This window comes from Tachyglossus aculeatus, chromosome 22 (assembly GCF_015852505.1).
Source record: "Tachyglossus aculeatus isolate mTacAcu1 chromosome 22, mTacAcu1.pri, whole genome shotgun sequence".
NCBI lineage: Eukaryota > Metazoa > Chordata > Mammalia > Monotremata > Tachyglossidae > Tachyglossus > Tachyglossus aculeatus.
In genome coordinates this window covers 58,687,791-58,701,280 of record NC_052087.1, presented here as the reverse complement: position 1 = coordinate 58,701,280, position 13,490 = coordinate 58,687,791, and positions in this window count along the sequence as shown.

The following is a 13,490-nucleotide window of genomic DNA, read 5'->3' as shown; positions in this document are numbered from 1 at the left end:
AAGTAAAATAAATAGAGTAATAAATATGTTCAAACATATATACATATATACAGGGTCACTAGGCGTGGTCCCCAGACTCCTGGGAGCCAGAGTCCTCAATAGTGCTCAATAAATTCCATTCATTCAATCATCAATCAATCAATCAATCGTATTTATTGAGCGCTTACTGTGTGCAGAGCACTGTAGTAAGCACTTGGGAGGTCCAAGTTGGCAACATCTAGAGACGGTCCCTACCCAACAGCGGGCTCACGGTCTAGAAGGGGGAGACGGACAACAAAACAAGACATATTAACAAAATAAAATAAATGGAATAAATATGTACAAGTAAAATAAATAAATAAATAGAGTAAATATGTACAAACATATATACATATATACAGGGTCACTAGGCGTGGCCCCCAGCCCCCTGGGAGCCAGAGTCCTCAATAGTGCTCAATAAATACCATTCATTCAATCATATTTATTGAGCGCTTACTGTGTGCAGAGCACTGGACTAAGCGCTTGGGAAGTCCAAGTTGGCAACATCTAGAGACGGTCCCTACCCAACAGTGGGCTCACAGTCTACTACACTTGAGAAGCCGCTTGGCTCAGTGTGGAAAGAGCCCGGGCTTTGGAGTCAGAGGTCGCGGGTTCAAATCCCGGCTCCGCCAATTGTCAGCTGTGTGACTTTGGGCAAGTCACTTCCCTTCTCTGCGCTTCAGTTCCCTCATCTGGAAAATGGGGATGAAGACGGTGAGCCCCTGTGGGACCACCTGATCACCTTGTAACCTCCCCCAGCGCTTAGAACGGTGCTTGGCACATAGTCAGTGCTTAATAAATGCCATCATTATTATTATTATTAGAAGGGGAAGAGGGGACAGGGGCTGAGGAGGGGATGGGGAGGGTAGCTCCCCTAAAAGGAGGAGGGGAATTGGGGGTGGGCTGTTTTGGTGGAGCATATGCTGTTCCTCTGGGACCATGGGCCCTGAGCCTAGGCCTGGGGGTGAGGTAACAGAGGAGGCAGGAGGGAGGCGTGGGGGACGGGAGCGCCGGGCCTTTCTCCTTTGTATTTCCGTATACTGGACCTTTGTTCCTCCACTGCCCCATCCTCTCCTTCCCCTCCCTCTCCTCCTCCCCCACCCCCAGAGCCTGGACGTCCGTCCTTGGGGGAAATGAAGAAAACTCCCACTTCCCAAGGCCTGGTGGTGGTGGTGGTTGGGAAGGGGAGGGGGAACCATGGGGTCCTGGAGAGGGAAGGGGCGGTTGGGAGAGGTTCAGCCTGGAAGCGTCGCCACTGTTGGGAAGAGGGGGACGGGACACTGGGGGGGTGTAGGGGGACAAGGAGGATAATAATAATAATAATAATGGTAAGCACTTACTACGTGCCAAGCACTGTTCCAAGCGCTGGGATAGATACAAGGTCATCAGCCTTCAGCCCCGTTTTACAGATGAGGGAACTGAGGCCCAGAGAAGCCAAGTGGCTTGCCCAAAGTCACACAGCAGACAGGTGGGGGGGGCCGGGATTTGAACCCATGACCTCTGACTCCAAAGCCCGGGCTCTGTCCACTGAGCCGCGCTGCTTCTCTGTGGATGGGGATGGGGGTGGGGGGGGGAAAGAGGGGAGTGGGGTGTCTTGGCTAGAGAAGTTGACTGGAGGCTGAGGTCAGGGTTAAGACCAGGGAAAGAGGTGCTTGGAGATCGGGTCAAGGAAAGTCGGGGGGACGGACTGAGGGAGGAGGGATCTGGCCTGTCTCAGATAGGGAGCCCTGAGGTGCAGGCCCAGGCTAGGGATAAAGCGTAAGGGTCTTATAATAATAATAATAATAATAATAGTAATGATGATAGCATTTGTTAATCAATCAATTGTATTTACTGAGCGCTTACTGTGTGCAGAGCACCGTACTAAGCGCTTGGGAAGTCCAAGTTGGCAACATAGAGAGACGGTCCCTACCCAACAGTGGGCTCACAGTCTAGAAGGCATTTATTGTTAAGCGCTTACTGGGTGCAGAGCACTGTACTAAGCGCTTGGGAAGTCCAAGTTGGCAACATAGAGAGACGGTCCCTACCCAACAGTGGGCTCACAGTCTAGAAGGCATTTATTGTTAAGCGCTTACTGTGTGCAGAGCACTGTACTAAGCGCTTGGGAAGTCCAAGTTGGCAACATAGAGAGACGGTCCCTACCCAACAGTGGGCTCACAGTCTAGAAGGCATTTATTGTTAAGCGCTTACTATGTGTGCAGCACTGTTCTAAGTGCCGGGGGGCGGGGGGTACAAGGTGATCAGGTTGTCCCACGTGGGGCTTGCAGAGAAGCAGCGTGGCTCAGTGGAAAGAGCCTGGGCTTTGGAGTCAGAGGTCATGGGTTCGTATCCCAGCTCCCCCAATTGTCAGTTGTGTGACCTTGGGCAAGTCACTTCACTTCTCTGGGCCTCAGTTCCCTCATCTGTAAAATGGGGATTAAGACTGGGAGCCCCTCAGGGGACAACCTGATCACCTTGTATCCTCCCCAGCGCTTAGAACAGTGCTTGGCACATAGTAAGTGCTTAATAAATGCCATTATTACAGTAAGCGCTCAATAAATACGATTGATGATGATTGATGATTATTATCATTAATCCCCATTCTACTTAACTTCTCTGTGCCTCAGTTACCTCATCTGCAAAACGGGGATGAAGACCGGGAGCCCCACGTGGGACAACCTGATCACCTTGTATCCCCCCCAGCGCTTAGAACGGTGCACTTAACAAATACCATTATTATTAGGTGAGGTAACCGAGGCCCAGGGAATTGAAGTCACCCAGCTGACAAGGGGCGGAGGCGGGATTAGAACCCACGACCTCTGGCTCCCAAGCCCGGGCTCTTTCCACCGAGCCAGGCCGCTTCTCTCCTTATGTAAGCGGGGGCCACAGCATCCCCCAGAGGGGTGCGGGGCTGGGGTGGCCGGGCTTGGCAGCGCGGCGGGTACAGGCTCCGGGCCTGGCCATGACCCCGCTGGCTCCGAGCCCTCCGGCTGACCGGGTCGCCTGCCAAAGTCCCCGGGTCCAGCTGGCCGGCCCAGCCGAGGGCCGGCTTCCCAAGGCCCGGCCGGGGGGCCTCGGTCTCCCCCTTCATCATCATCACCATCATCAATCGTATTTATTGAGCGCTTACTGTGTGCAGAGCACTGGACTAAGCGCTTGGGAAGTACAAGTTGACAACATATAGAGACAGTCCCTACCCAACAGTGGGCTCACAGTCTTCGACGCGGACCCTCACCCTGGGCCTGCCTCTTTATGCTGGGCACCACCCTCTCTCCTCCTCTGGACCCCCCATTGCCAACCCAATCTGACCCCAGGGCCTCGACTTGTCGCCCCTCCTTTGGGCTCAGTCCCTGGGAAGATGACGCCTCCCGGGAGGGCAGTGCAATCAATCAATCAATCAATCAATCAATCAATCAATTTATTGAGCGCTTACTGTGTGCAGACTGAGCCCCTTCCTTCCTCTCCCCCTCGTCCCCCTCTCCATCCCCCCATCTTACCTCCTTCCCTTCCCCACAGCACCTGTATATATGTATATATGTTTGTACAGATTTATTACTCTATTTATTTATTTATTTATTTATTTTACTTGTACATATCTATTCTATTTATTTTATTTTGTTAGTATGTTTGGTTTTGTTCTCTGTCTCCCCCTTTTAGACTGTGAGCCCACTGTTGGGTTGGGACTGTCTCTATTTGTTGCCAATTTGTACTGCCCAAGCACTTAGTACAGTGCTTTGCACATAGTAAGCGCTCAATAAATACGATTGATGATGATGATGATCATCACAGCACAGCACTGGACTAAGCGTTTGGGAAGTGCAAGTTGGCAACATCTAGAGACAGTCCCTACCCAACAGTGGGCTCACCGTCTAGAAGGGGGAGACAGAGAACAAAACCAAACATATGAACAAAGTAAAATAAATAGAATAGATATGTACAAGTAAAATAAATAAATAGAGTAATAAATATGTACAAACATATATATAGGTATGCAGACACTGCAAGTCCAAAGCCAGCCTCCTGCAGAGGGGTGGGCTCCCATCGCCCACTGTGAGCCCACTATTGGGTAGGGACCGTCTCTATATGTTGCCAACTTGGACTTCCCAAGCGCTTAGTACAGTGCTCTGCACACAGTAAGCGCTCAATAAATACGATTGATTGACTGATTGCCCCCCAAGCCAGGAGGCTTCCCAGACTGAGCCCCCCCCTTTCCCTCTGCTCCTCCTCCCCATCGCCCTGACTCCCTCCTTCTGCTCTTCCAGCGCTTAGAACAGCGCTTTGCACATAGTAAGCACTTAATAAATGCCATCATTATTACCCCTTTCCCCACCCCACGGCACTGGTGTATATTTCTACATAGTTATTATTCTATTGCTTTTGATGATGATGATGGCATTTATTAAGCGCTTACTATGTGCAAAGCACTGCTCTAAGCGCTGGGGAGGTTACAAGGCGATCAGGTTGTCCCACGGGCGGCTCACAGTCTTCATCCCCATTTTCCAGATGAGGTCACTGAGGCCCAGAGAAGTGAAGTGACCTGCTCAAAGTCACCCAGCTGACAGTTGGCGGAGCCGGGATTTGAACCCCTGACCTCTGACTCCAAAGCCTGGGCTTTTTCCACTGAGCCACGCTGCTTCTCATTTAATTAATGATGTGCATATACCTATAATTCTATTTATCTATTTTGACGCTATTGATGTCTATTTGTTTTGTTTTGTTGTCTGTCTCCCCCTTCTAGACTGTGAGCCCATTGTGGGTAGGGATTGAGAAGCAGCGTGGCTTAGTGGAAAGAGCACGGGCTTGGGAGTCAGAGGTTGTGGGTTCTAATCCCAGCTCCGCCACTTGTCAGCTGTGTGACTTTGGGCAAGTCACTTAACTTCTCTGGGCCTCAGTTTCCTCATCTGTAAAATGGGGGTTAAGACTGTGAGCCCCATGTGGGACAACCTGATTACCTTGTATCTACCCCAGGGCTTAGAACAGTGCTTGGCACATAGTAAGGGCTTAACAATCAATCAATCAATCGTATTTATTGAGCTCTTACTGTGTGCAGAGCACTGGACTAAGCGCTTGGGAAGTACAAGTTGGCAACATAGAGAGACGGTCCCTACCCAACAGTGGGCTCACAGTCGAAAAGGGGGAACAGTCTAAAACAGTTAACACCAACATTATAATTGTTGTCTCTGTTGCCGAACTGCACTTTCCAAGCGCTTAGTACACTGCTGTGCACAGAGTAAGCGCTCAATAAATGCGACTGAATGAATGCATGAAGCCTGATGTGGGGTCTGAAGAGGGTAAGAAGGACAGAGCAGGAATGGGAGGGTTTGTGGGATGGAGACCAAGATGAGGATCATTTAATCAATCCATCGATGGTGTTGATCTCATTCATTCATTCATTCATTCAAGCGCTCAATAAATACGATTGAATGAATGAATGAATTGAATTGAATGAATAGTTGGGCGGATGTGAGGAGGAAGGGCGTGGGCAGGGGGTCGACGGCGGGACAGGTGAGAACGAGGCCCGGTGAGAAGGTGAGCGGCGGCAGAGGAGCGGAGGGTGCGGGCTGGGCTGGAGAAGGACAGAAGGGAGGTGAGGTAGAAGGGGGTGAGGGGATGGATGGACAGCCTGGAAGCCGAGAGTGAGGAATTTTTGCTTCATGTGAAGGTTGATTGGTAGCCACTGGAGATTTTTGAGGAGGGGAGTGATATGCCCAGAGTGTTTCTGTACAAAGATAATCCGGGCAGCAGAGTGAAGTATAGACTGAAGCGGGGAGAGACAGGAGGATGGGAGATCAGAGAGGAGGCCGGTGCAGTCATCCAGTCGGGTTAGGAGGAGAGATTGAACCAGCAAGGTAGCGGTTTGGATGGAGAGGAAAGGGCAGATCTTGGCGATGTTGCGGAGGTGAGACTGGCGGGTTTTGGTGATGGATTGGATGTGTGGGGTGAACGAGAGAGCGGAGTCGAGGATGACACCGAGGTTGCGGGCTTGCGAGACGGGAAGGACGGTAGTGCCATCTACAGTGATGGGTAAGTCAGGGAGAGGACAGGGTTTGGGAGGGAAGATAAGGAGCTCGGTCTTGGACGTGTTGAGTTTTAGGTGGCGGGTGGACATCCAGATGGAGATGTCCTGAAGGCAGGAGGAGATACGAGCCTGGAGGGAGGGAGAGAGAGCAGGGGCAGAGATGTAGATTTGGGTGTCTGAGTAGAGATGATAGTTGAAGCCGTGGGAGCGAACGAGTTCACCAAGGGACTGAGTATAGATGGAGAACAGAAGGGGACCAAGAACTGACCCTTGAGGAATCCCTACAGTTAGGGGATGGGGGGGAGGTGAGAAGCCCGCAAAGGAGACTGAGAATGAATGGCCGGAGAGATAAGAGGAGAACTAGGAGAGGATGGAGTCTGTGAAGCCAAGGTTGGATAATGTGTTGTGGAGAAGGGGATGATTCACAGCATCAAAGGCAGCTGAGAGGTCGAGGAGGATTAGAATAGAGGAGGATTAGAATAGAATTCTTGCCATTGGATTTGGCAAGAAGGAGGTCAACTGAGAGGGCAGTTTTGGTGGAGTGTAGGGGACGGAAGCCAGATTGGAGGGGGTCTAGGAGAGAGTTGGAGTTGAGGAATTCGAGGCAGCGAGTGTAGACGACTCGTTCTAGGAGTTTGGAAAGGAAGGGTAGGAGGGAGATGGGGCGATAACTGCAAGGGGAAGTGGGCTCAAGAGAGGTTTTTTTCAGGATGGGGGAGATGTGGGCATGTTTGAAGGCGGAGGGGAAGAAGCCATTGGAGAGTGAGCATTTGAAGATGGAAGTTAAAGAAGGGAGGAGGGAAGGTGTGAGAGTTTTTATAAGATGAGAGGAAATGGGGTACGAAGCACAGGTAGATGGGGTGGCACTTGAGGGGAGGGAGGAGATTCATTCATTCATTCAGTCGTATTTATTGAGCGCTTACTGTGTGCAGAGCACTGTACTAAGCACTTGGGAAGCACAAGTTGGCAACATATAGAGACGGTCCCGACCCAACAGTGGGTTCACAGTCTAGAAGATCTCCTCTGAAGATACTGCTGGGAAGGATGGGAAAGTAGAGAGGGTTGAGAGCGGGGTGGGATGGAGAAGGGGGAGGGGTGACTTCAGGGAGCTCAGACCTGATGGTGTTAATTTTCCTAATGAAGTGGGTGGCCAGGTCGTTGGGGGTGAGGGATGGAGCGGGGGAAGGAACGGGGGCCCGAGGGAGGAGTTAAATGTTCGGAACTGCTGATGGGGGTGATGGGCACGGGTGTCAATAAGGGAAGAAAAATGGTTTTGCCTGGCAGAGGAGAGAGCAGAGTTAAGGCAGGAAAGGATAAGTTTAAAGTGAACAAGTTTGGCTTAGCATCTAGACGTTCGCCAGTAACATTCAGCAGCTCGAGCATAAGAGCGAAGGAGGCAGACAGTGGCAGTGATCCAAGGCTGTGGGTTAGGGGTGCGAGAGCGACGAAGGGAAAGGGGAGCGAGTAAGTCGAGTTGAGTAGAGAGGGTGGAGTTAAGGGAGTAATCTGGTCATCAGGAGTGGGTAGAGAGGATAGGGAGGCGGGGTGGGGTGTCATGCGCTGAGAAGATGGATGGGGTTGAGAGAGTGGAGGTCTCTGTGGGGGAATAATATAGATTTACAGAAGGGAGGAGTGTGAGAGAAGAGGCAGGTGAGGAGGTTATGGTCAGAGAGAGGGACTTCAGAGTTGGTGAGGGTAGAGATAGTGCAGAGGTAAGACGTGATGAGATTGAGTGGACGAGGTGTGGTGGAGCAGGAGGTTGGCAAAGTCAAGGAGAGATAGAAGGCGGGCAGAAGAGGAGTCACCGGGTACAACCATGTGGATGTTGAAGTCTCCGAGGATCAGAGTGGGCATGGAAAAGGAGGGAAGGAAGGTGAGAAAGGGGTCAAAATGGTTAAAGAAATTGGAGGTGGGACCAGGCGGGAGGTAGATGATGGCTACAAGAATCTGGAGGGGGTGCGAGAGGCAAATAATATGGTGGGCTTCAAAGGAGGGAAAGGAAAGGGAAGGGGAAGGAGGGATAGTGCGAAAGTGACATTGGGGTGCGAGAAGGAAGATGACACCTCCTCCTTTCCCGGTGAGGCTGGGTGAGTGGGAGAAGAAGAGGCCTTCCCTGGAGAGAGCAGCAGAAGAGACTTTGTTATCCAGGGTGAGCCAAGTCTCGGTGAGGGCGAGGAGGAGGAGAGAGCGGGAAAGGAACACTTTCTACTACTATTAATACTATTCAATTAATTTTGTTAATAATAATAATAATAATGATGGCATTTATTAAGCGCTTACTATGTGCAAAGCACTGTTCTAAGCGCTGGGGGGGATACAAGGTGATCAGGTTGTCCCAAGGGGGGCTCACAGTCATCATCCCCATTTTACAGATGAGGTAACTGAGGCACAGAGAAGTTAAGTGACTTGCCCAAAGTCACACAGCTGACAATTGGCAGAACTGGGATTTGAACCCATGACCTCTGACTCCAAAGCCCGGGCTCTTTCCACTGAGCCACGCTGCTTCTCTAAGCAGCGTGATGATGTGCATATAGCTATCGTGGCTCAGTGGAAAGAGCACGGGCTTTGGAGTCAGAGGTCATGGGTTCAAATCCCGGCTCCGCCAATTGTCAGCAGTATGACTTGGGGCAAGTCACTTCGTTTCCCTGTGCCTCAGTTACCTCAACTGTAAAATGGGCATGAAGACTGTGAGCCCCCCGAGGGACAACCTGATCACCTTATAACCTCCCCAGCGCTCAGAACAGTGCTTTGCACATAGTAAGCGCTTAATAAATGCCATCGTTATTATTATTATTTGTTCTGACGATTTTGACACCTTTCTACATGTTTTGTTTTGTTGTCTGTCTCCCCCTTCTAGACTGTGAGCCCGTTGTTGGGTAGGGGCCGTCTCTCTATGTTGCCGACTTGTACTTCCCAAGCGCTTAGTACAGTACTCTGCACACAGTAAGTGCTCCGTAAATACGATTGAATGAATGAACAGGTAGAAGATGAAAAAGATCTTACCTCTAATGGAGCAGGGGATTCGTAGGCCACACTTGGCAGCAGCTGTGGAAGGAGGGGAGGGGGAGGAAGGATGGGTTTGGATGGGAATGAGTTGGCGGGGGCTTGGGCGGGGAGAAGGGGATGAGGGGTGGCGATGAAACAGGAGAACTGGGATGGGACGGGGTGGGAAGGAGAGGAGGGAAGGGTTTGGAAGGGACGGGTTTGGCCGGGAACTGGGCAAGGTGGGGAAAAATGAGGGTTGGCACTGGTACAGAGGGATTCTAGGCGGGGAAGAAGGGTGGGGGCGGATAAAAGGGAGGGAAAGAGCTGGGTGGGAGAGGGGAAAGGGAAGGTGAGGACTGGGAAGGGCAGATGGGAGCAGGCGAATTGATAGATCATGGTGAGGTCAATGAGGTAAATGACAGCAGTGAGAGCAGTTAACAATTAACATGCAATAGCAACGATAACATCATCATCATCATCATCAATCGTATTTATTGAGCACTTACTGTGTGCAGAGCACTGTACTAAGCGCTTGGGAAGTACAAGTTGGCAACATCTAGAGACAGTCCCTACCCAGCAGTGGGCTCACAGTCTAAAGGGGGAGACAGAGAACAAAACCAAACATACTAACAAAATAAAATAAATATAAATGGGTGATGCCCAGAGTAGAAGGCTGAATTGTCCACGGGTCAATCAAATCAAAAAGGCTACTTGATTGGGCGCTTACTGTGTGCACAGCACGAAATGGATAGAGTCTGGTTTGGGTAGTGAGTTCTAATCCCCACTCCACCACTTCATTCATTCAATCGTATTTATTGAGCGCTTACTGTGCTTGGGAAATACAAATGGGCAACATATAGAGATGGTCCCTATCCAACAACGGGCTCACAGTCTAGAAGGGGGAGACAGACAACAAAACAAAACCTATTAACAAAATAAGATAAATAGAATAGTAAATATGTCCAAGTAAAATAAATAGAGTAATAAATCTGTACAAACATATATAGAGGTGCTGTGGGGAGGGGAAGGAGGTAGGGTGAGGGGGATGGGGAGGGGGCTTAGTATTTATTGGGTGCTTACTGTGTGCAGGGCACGGTACTAAGCGCTTGGGAAATACAAATGGGCAACGGTAGAGATGGTCCCTATCCAACAACGGGCTCACAGTCTAGAAGGGAGAGACAGACAACAAAACAAAACATATTAACAAAATTAGATAAATAGAATAGTAAATATGTCCAAGTAAAATAGAGTAATAAATCTGTACAAACATATATAGAGGTGCTGTGGGGAGGGGAAGGAAGGAGGGGGAGGGGGAGAGGAAGGAGGGGGCTCAGTATTTACTGAGCGCTTACTGTGTGCAGGGCATCATCATCATCATCATCATCAATTGTATTTATTGAGCGCTTACTGTGTGCAGAGCACTGTACTAAGCGCTTGGGAAGTACAAATTGGCAACATATAGAGACACTGTACTAAGCGCTTGGGAAATTCAAATGGGCAACGTATAGAGATGGTCCCTATCCAACAACGGGCTCACAGTCTAGAAGGGGGAAACAGACAAAAAAAAAACAAACAAGAAAACAAGTAGACAGGTGTCAATACCAACAGAATAAATAAAATTATAGCTCTCTACACATCACTAATAAAATAAATAGAGTAATAAATATGTACAAATATACACTAGTGCTGTGGTGAGGGGAAGGGAGAAGGGCAGAGGAAGGGGGAAGCGATGTGGGGGGAGGAGGAGGAGAGGAAAAGGTTGGGGGGCTCAGTGTGGGAAGGCCTCCTGGAGGAGGTGAGCTCTTAGTAGGGCTTTGAAGGGAGGAAGAGAGGAGGATGTGTGGAGGGAGGGAATTCCAGGCCAGGGGAAGGACGTGGGCCGGGGGTCGACGGCGGGACGGGTGAGAACGAGGCCCGGTGACGAGGTGAGCGGGCAGAGGAGCGGAGGGCGTGGGCTGGGCTGGAGAAGGACAGAAGGGAGGTGAGGTACGAGGGGGCGACGGGATGGACAGCTTGGAAGCCGAGAGGGAGGAGTTTTTTGCTTGATTCGAAGGTTGACGGGCAACCACTGGAGATTTTCGAGGAGGGGAGTGACATGCCCAGGGCGTTTCTGTAGAAAGATAATCCGGGCAGCAGCATGAAGGATAGACTGAAGGAGGACGGGAGATCAGAAAGACAAGATCAGCACTTGTCTGCTGTGTGACCTTGGATAAGTCATTTCACTTCTCCATGCCTCAGTTCCCTCATCAGGAAAATGGGGATTCAGACTCTGAGCCCCATGCGGGACAGGGACTATATCCAACCCAATTTGCTTGTACCCATCCCAGTGCTGAGCACAGTGTCTGGCGCATAGTAAGCACTTAAAAAATACCACAATTGTTATTATTATTACTAAGTCCTCTGGACAGTAAGCTCATTGAAGGCAGGGAATGTATCTGTTTATTGTTATACTGCACTCTCCCGAGAGCTTAGTTCAGTGTCCTGCACACGGTAAGTGCCCAATAAATACCACTAAGGGCTTGGGAGAGTACATACTTAGTACAGTGCCTGACACATAGTAAGTGCTTAACAAATACCATTATTATTATTATTATTACACTACAACACAGTTGGTAGGCATTCCCAGCCTGCCAGGAGCTTACGGTCTAGAGGGGAAGGCAGGAATTAATATAAATAAATTACAAATATAATAAGCGCCGTGGGGCTGGGGAGTGAATTATTTATCCATATTAACATTTGTCTCCTGCTCGAGACTGTAAGCCCGTTTTGGGCAGGGAATGTGTCTGCTAATTCTATTCTACTCTCCTAAGCACTTAGTACAGTAATTAATGATGGCATTTAAGCACTTACAGTACTCTGCACATAAGTGCTCAATAAATACCATTGATTGATAGACCGATTATATTATCATTCATTCATTCATTCAATCGTATTTATTGCATGCTTACTGTGTGCAGAGCACTGTACTAAGCGCTTGGGAAGTACAAGTTGGCAACATATAGAGACGGTCCCTACCCAACAACGGGCTCACAGTCTAGAAGCAGCGTGGCTCAGTGGAAAAAGCAGGGGCTTTGGAGTCAGAGGCCATGGGTTCGAATCCCTGATCCACCACATGTCAGCTGGGTGACTTTGGAGCAAGTCACTTCACTTCTCTGGGCCTCAGTGACCTCATCTGGAAAATGGGGATTAAGGTTGTGAGCCCCCCGTGGGACAACTTGATCACCTTGTATCCCCCCCAGTGCTTAGAACAGTGCTTTGCACATAGTAAGCGCTTAACAAATGCCATAATTATTATTATTATTATTAGAAGGGGGAGACCTTTACTACTGCATCATCATCATCAATCGTATTTATTGAGCACTTACTGTGTGCAGAGCACTGTACTAAGTGCTTGGGAAGTACAAGTTGGCAACATATAGGGACAGTCCCTCCCCAACTGCATCAGCCTCCTTGCTCACCCCTCCCTGCCTCCTGTCTCTCCCCACTCCAGTCCATACTTCACTTTGCTTCCCGGATCAGTTGTATTTTCCCAGCGCTTAGTATAGTGCTCTGCACACAGGAAGCGCTCGATAAATACGATTGGATGAATGTTCCTACAAAAAACTTTCAGTCCATGTCTCCCCCCCGCTTCTCAAGAACCTCCAACGGTGGCCCACCCACCTCAGCATCGAACAAAAACTCCTTACCCTTGGTTTTAAAGCACTCAACCCCTTCGCCCCCTTCTATTTTATCTCCCTTATTTCCTACCACAATCCGGGCTGCGTACTTCGTACTTTGCTTCTCTATTGTCAACATACTGGCTGTACCTCTATCTCCCCTACCTCACCCCTGACCTCTCATCCAAGTCTCGTCTCTGGCCTGGAATAGCCTCCCTCTACATATTCGCCAATCACTCTCATTCATTCATTCATTAATAATAATAATAATAATGATGGCATTTATTAAGCGCTTACTATGTGCAAAGCACATGTGCGAATCATTATATTTTACTTGTACATATCTATTCTATTTATTTTATTTTGTTAGTATGTTTGGTTTTGTTCTCTGTCTCCCCCTTTTAGACTGTGAGTCCACTGTTGGGTAGGGACTGTCTCTATATGTTGCCAATTTGTATTTCCCAAGCGCTTAGTACAGTGCTCTGCACATAGTAAGCGCTCAATAAATACGATTGATGATGATGATGATGATGATGTGCAAATCATTCATTCAATCAATCGTATTGATTGAGCGCTTCCTGTGTGCAGAGCACTGGACTAAGCGCTTGGGAAGTATATGGGGGCAACATCTAGAGACGGTCCCTACCCAACAGCGGGCTCACAGTCTAAAAGGGGGAGACAGAGAACAAAACCAAACATACTAACAAAATAAAATAAATAGAATAAATATGTACAGATAAAATAAATAGAGTAACCTTCAGAGTCTTTTTGAAGGCACATCTCCCCAAGAGGCCTTCCCTGACTAAGCCCTCATTTCCACTTCTTCTACTCCC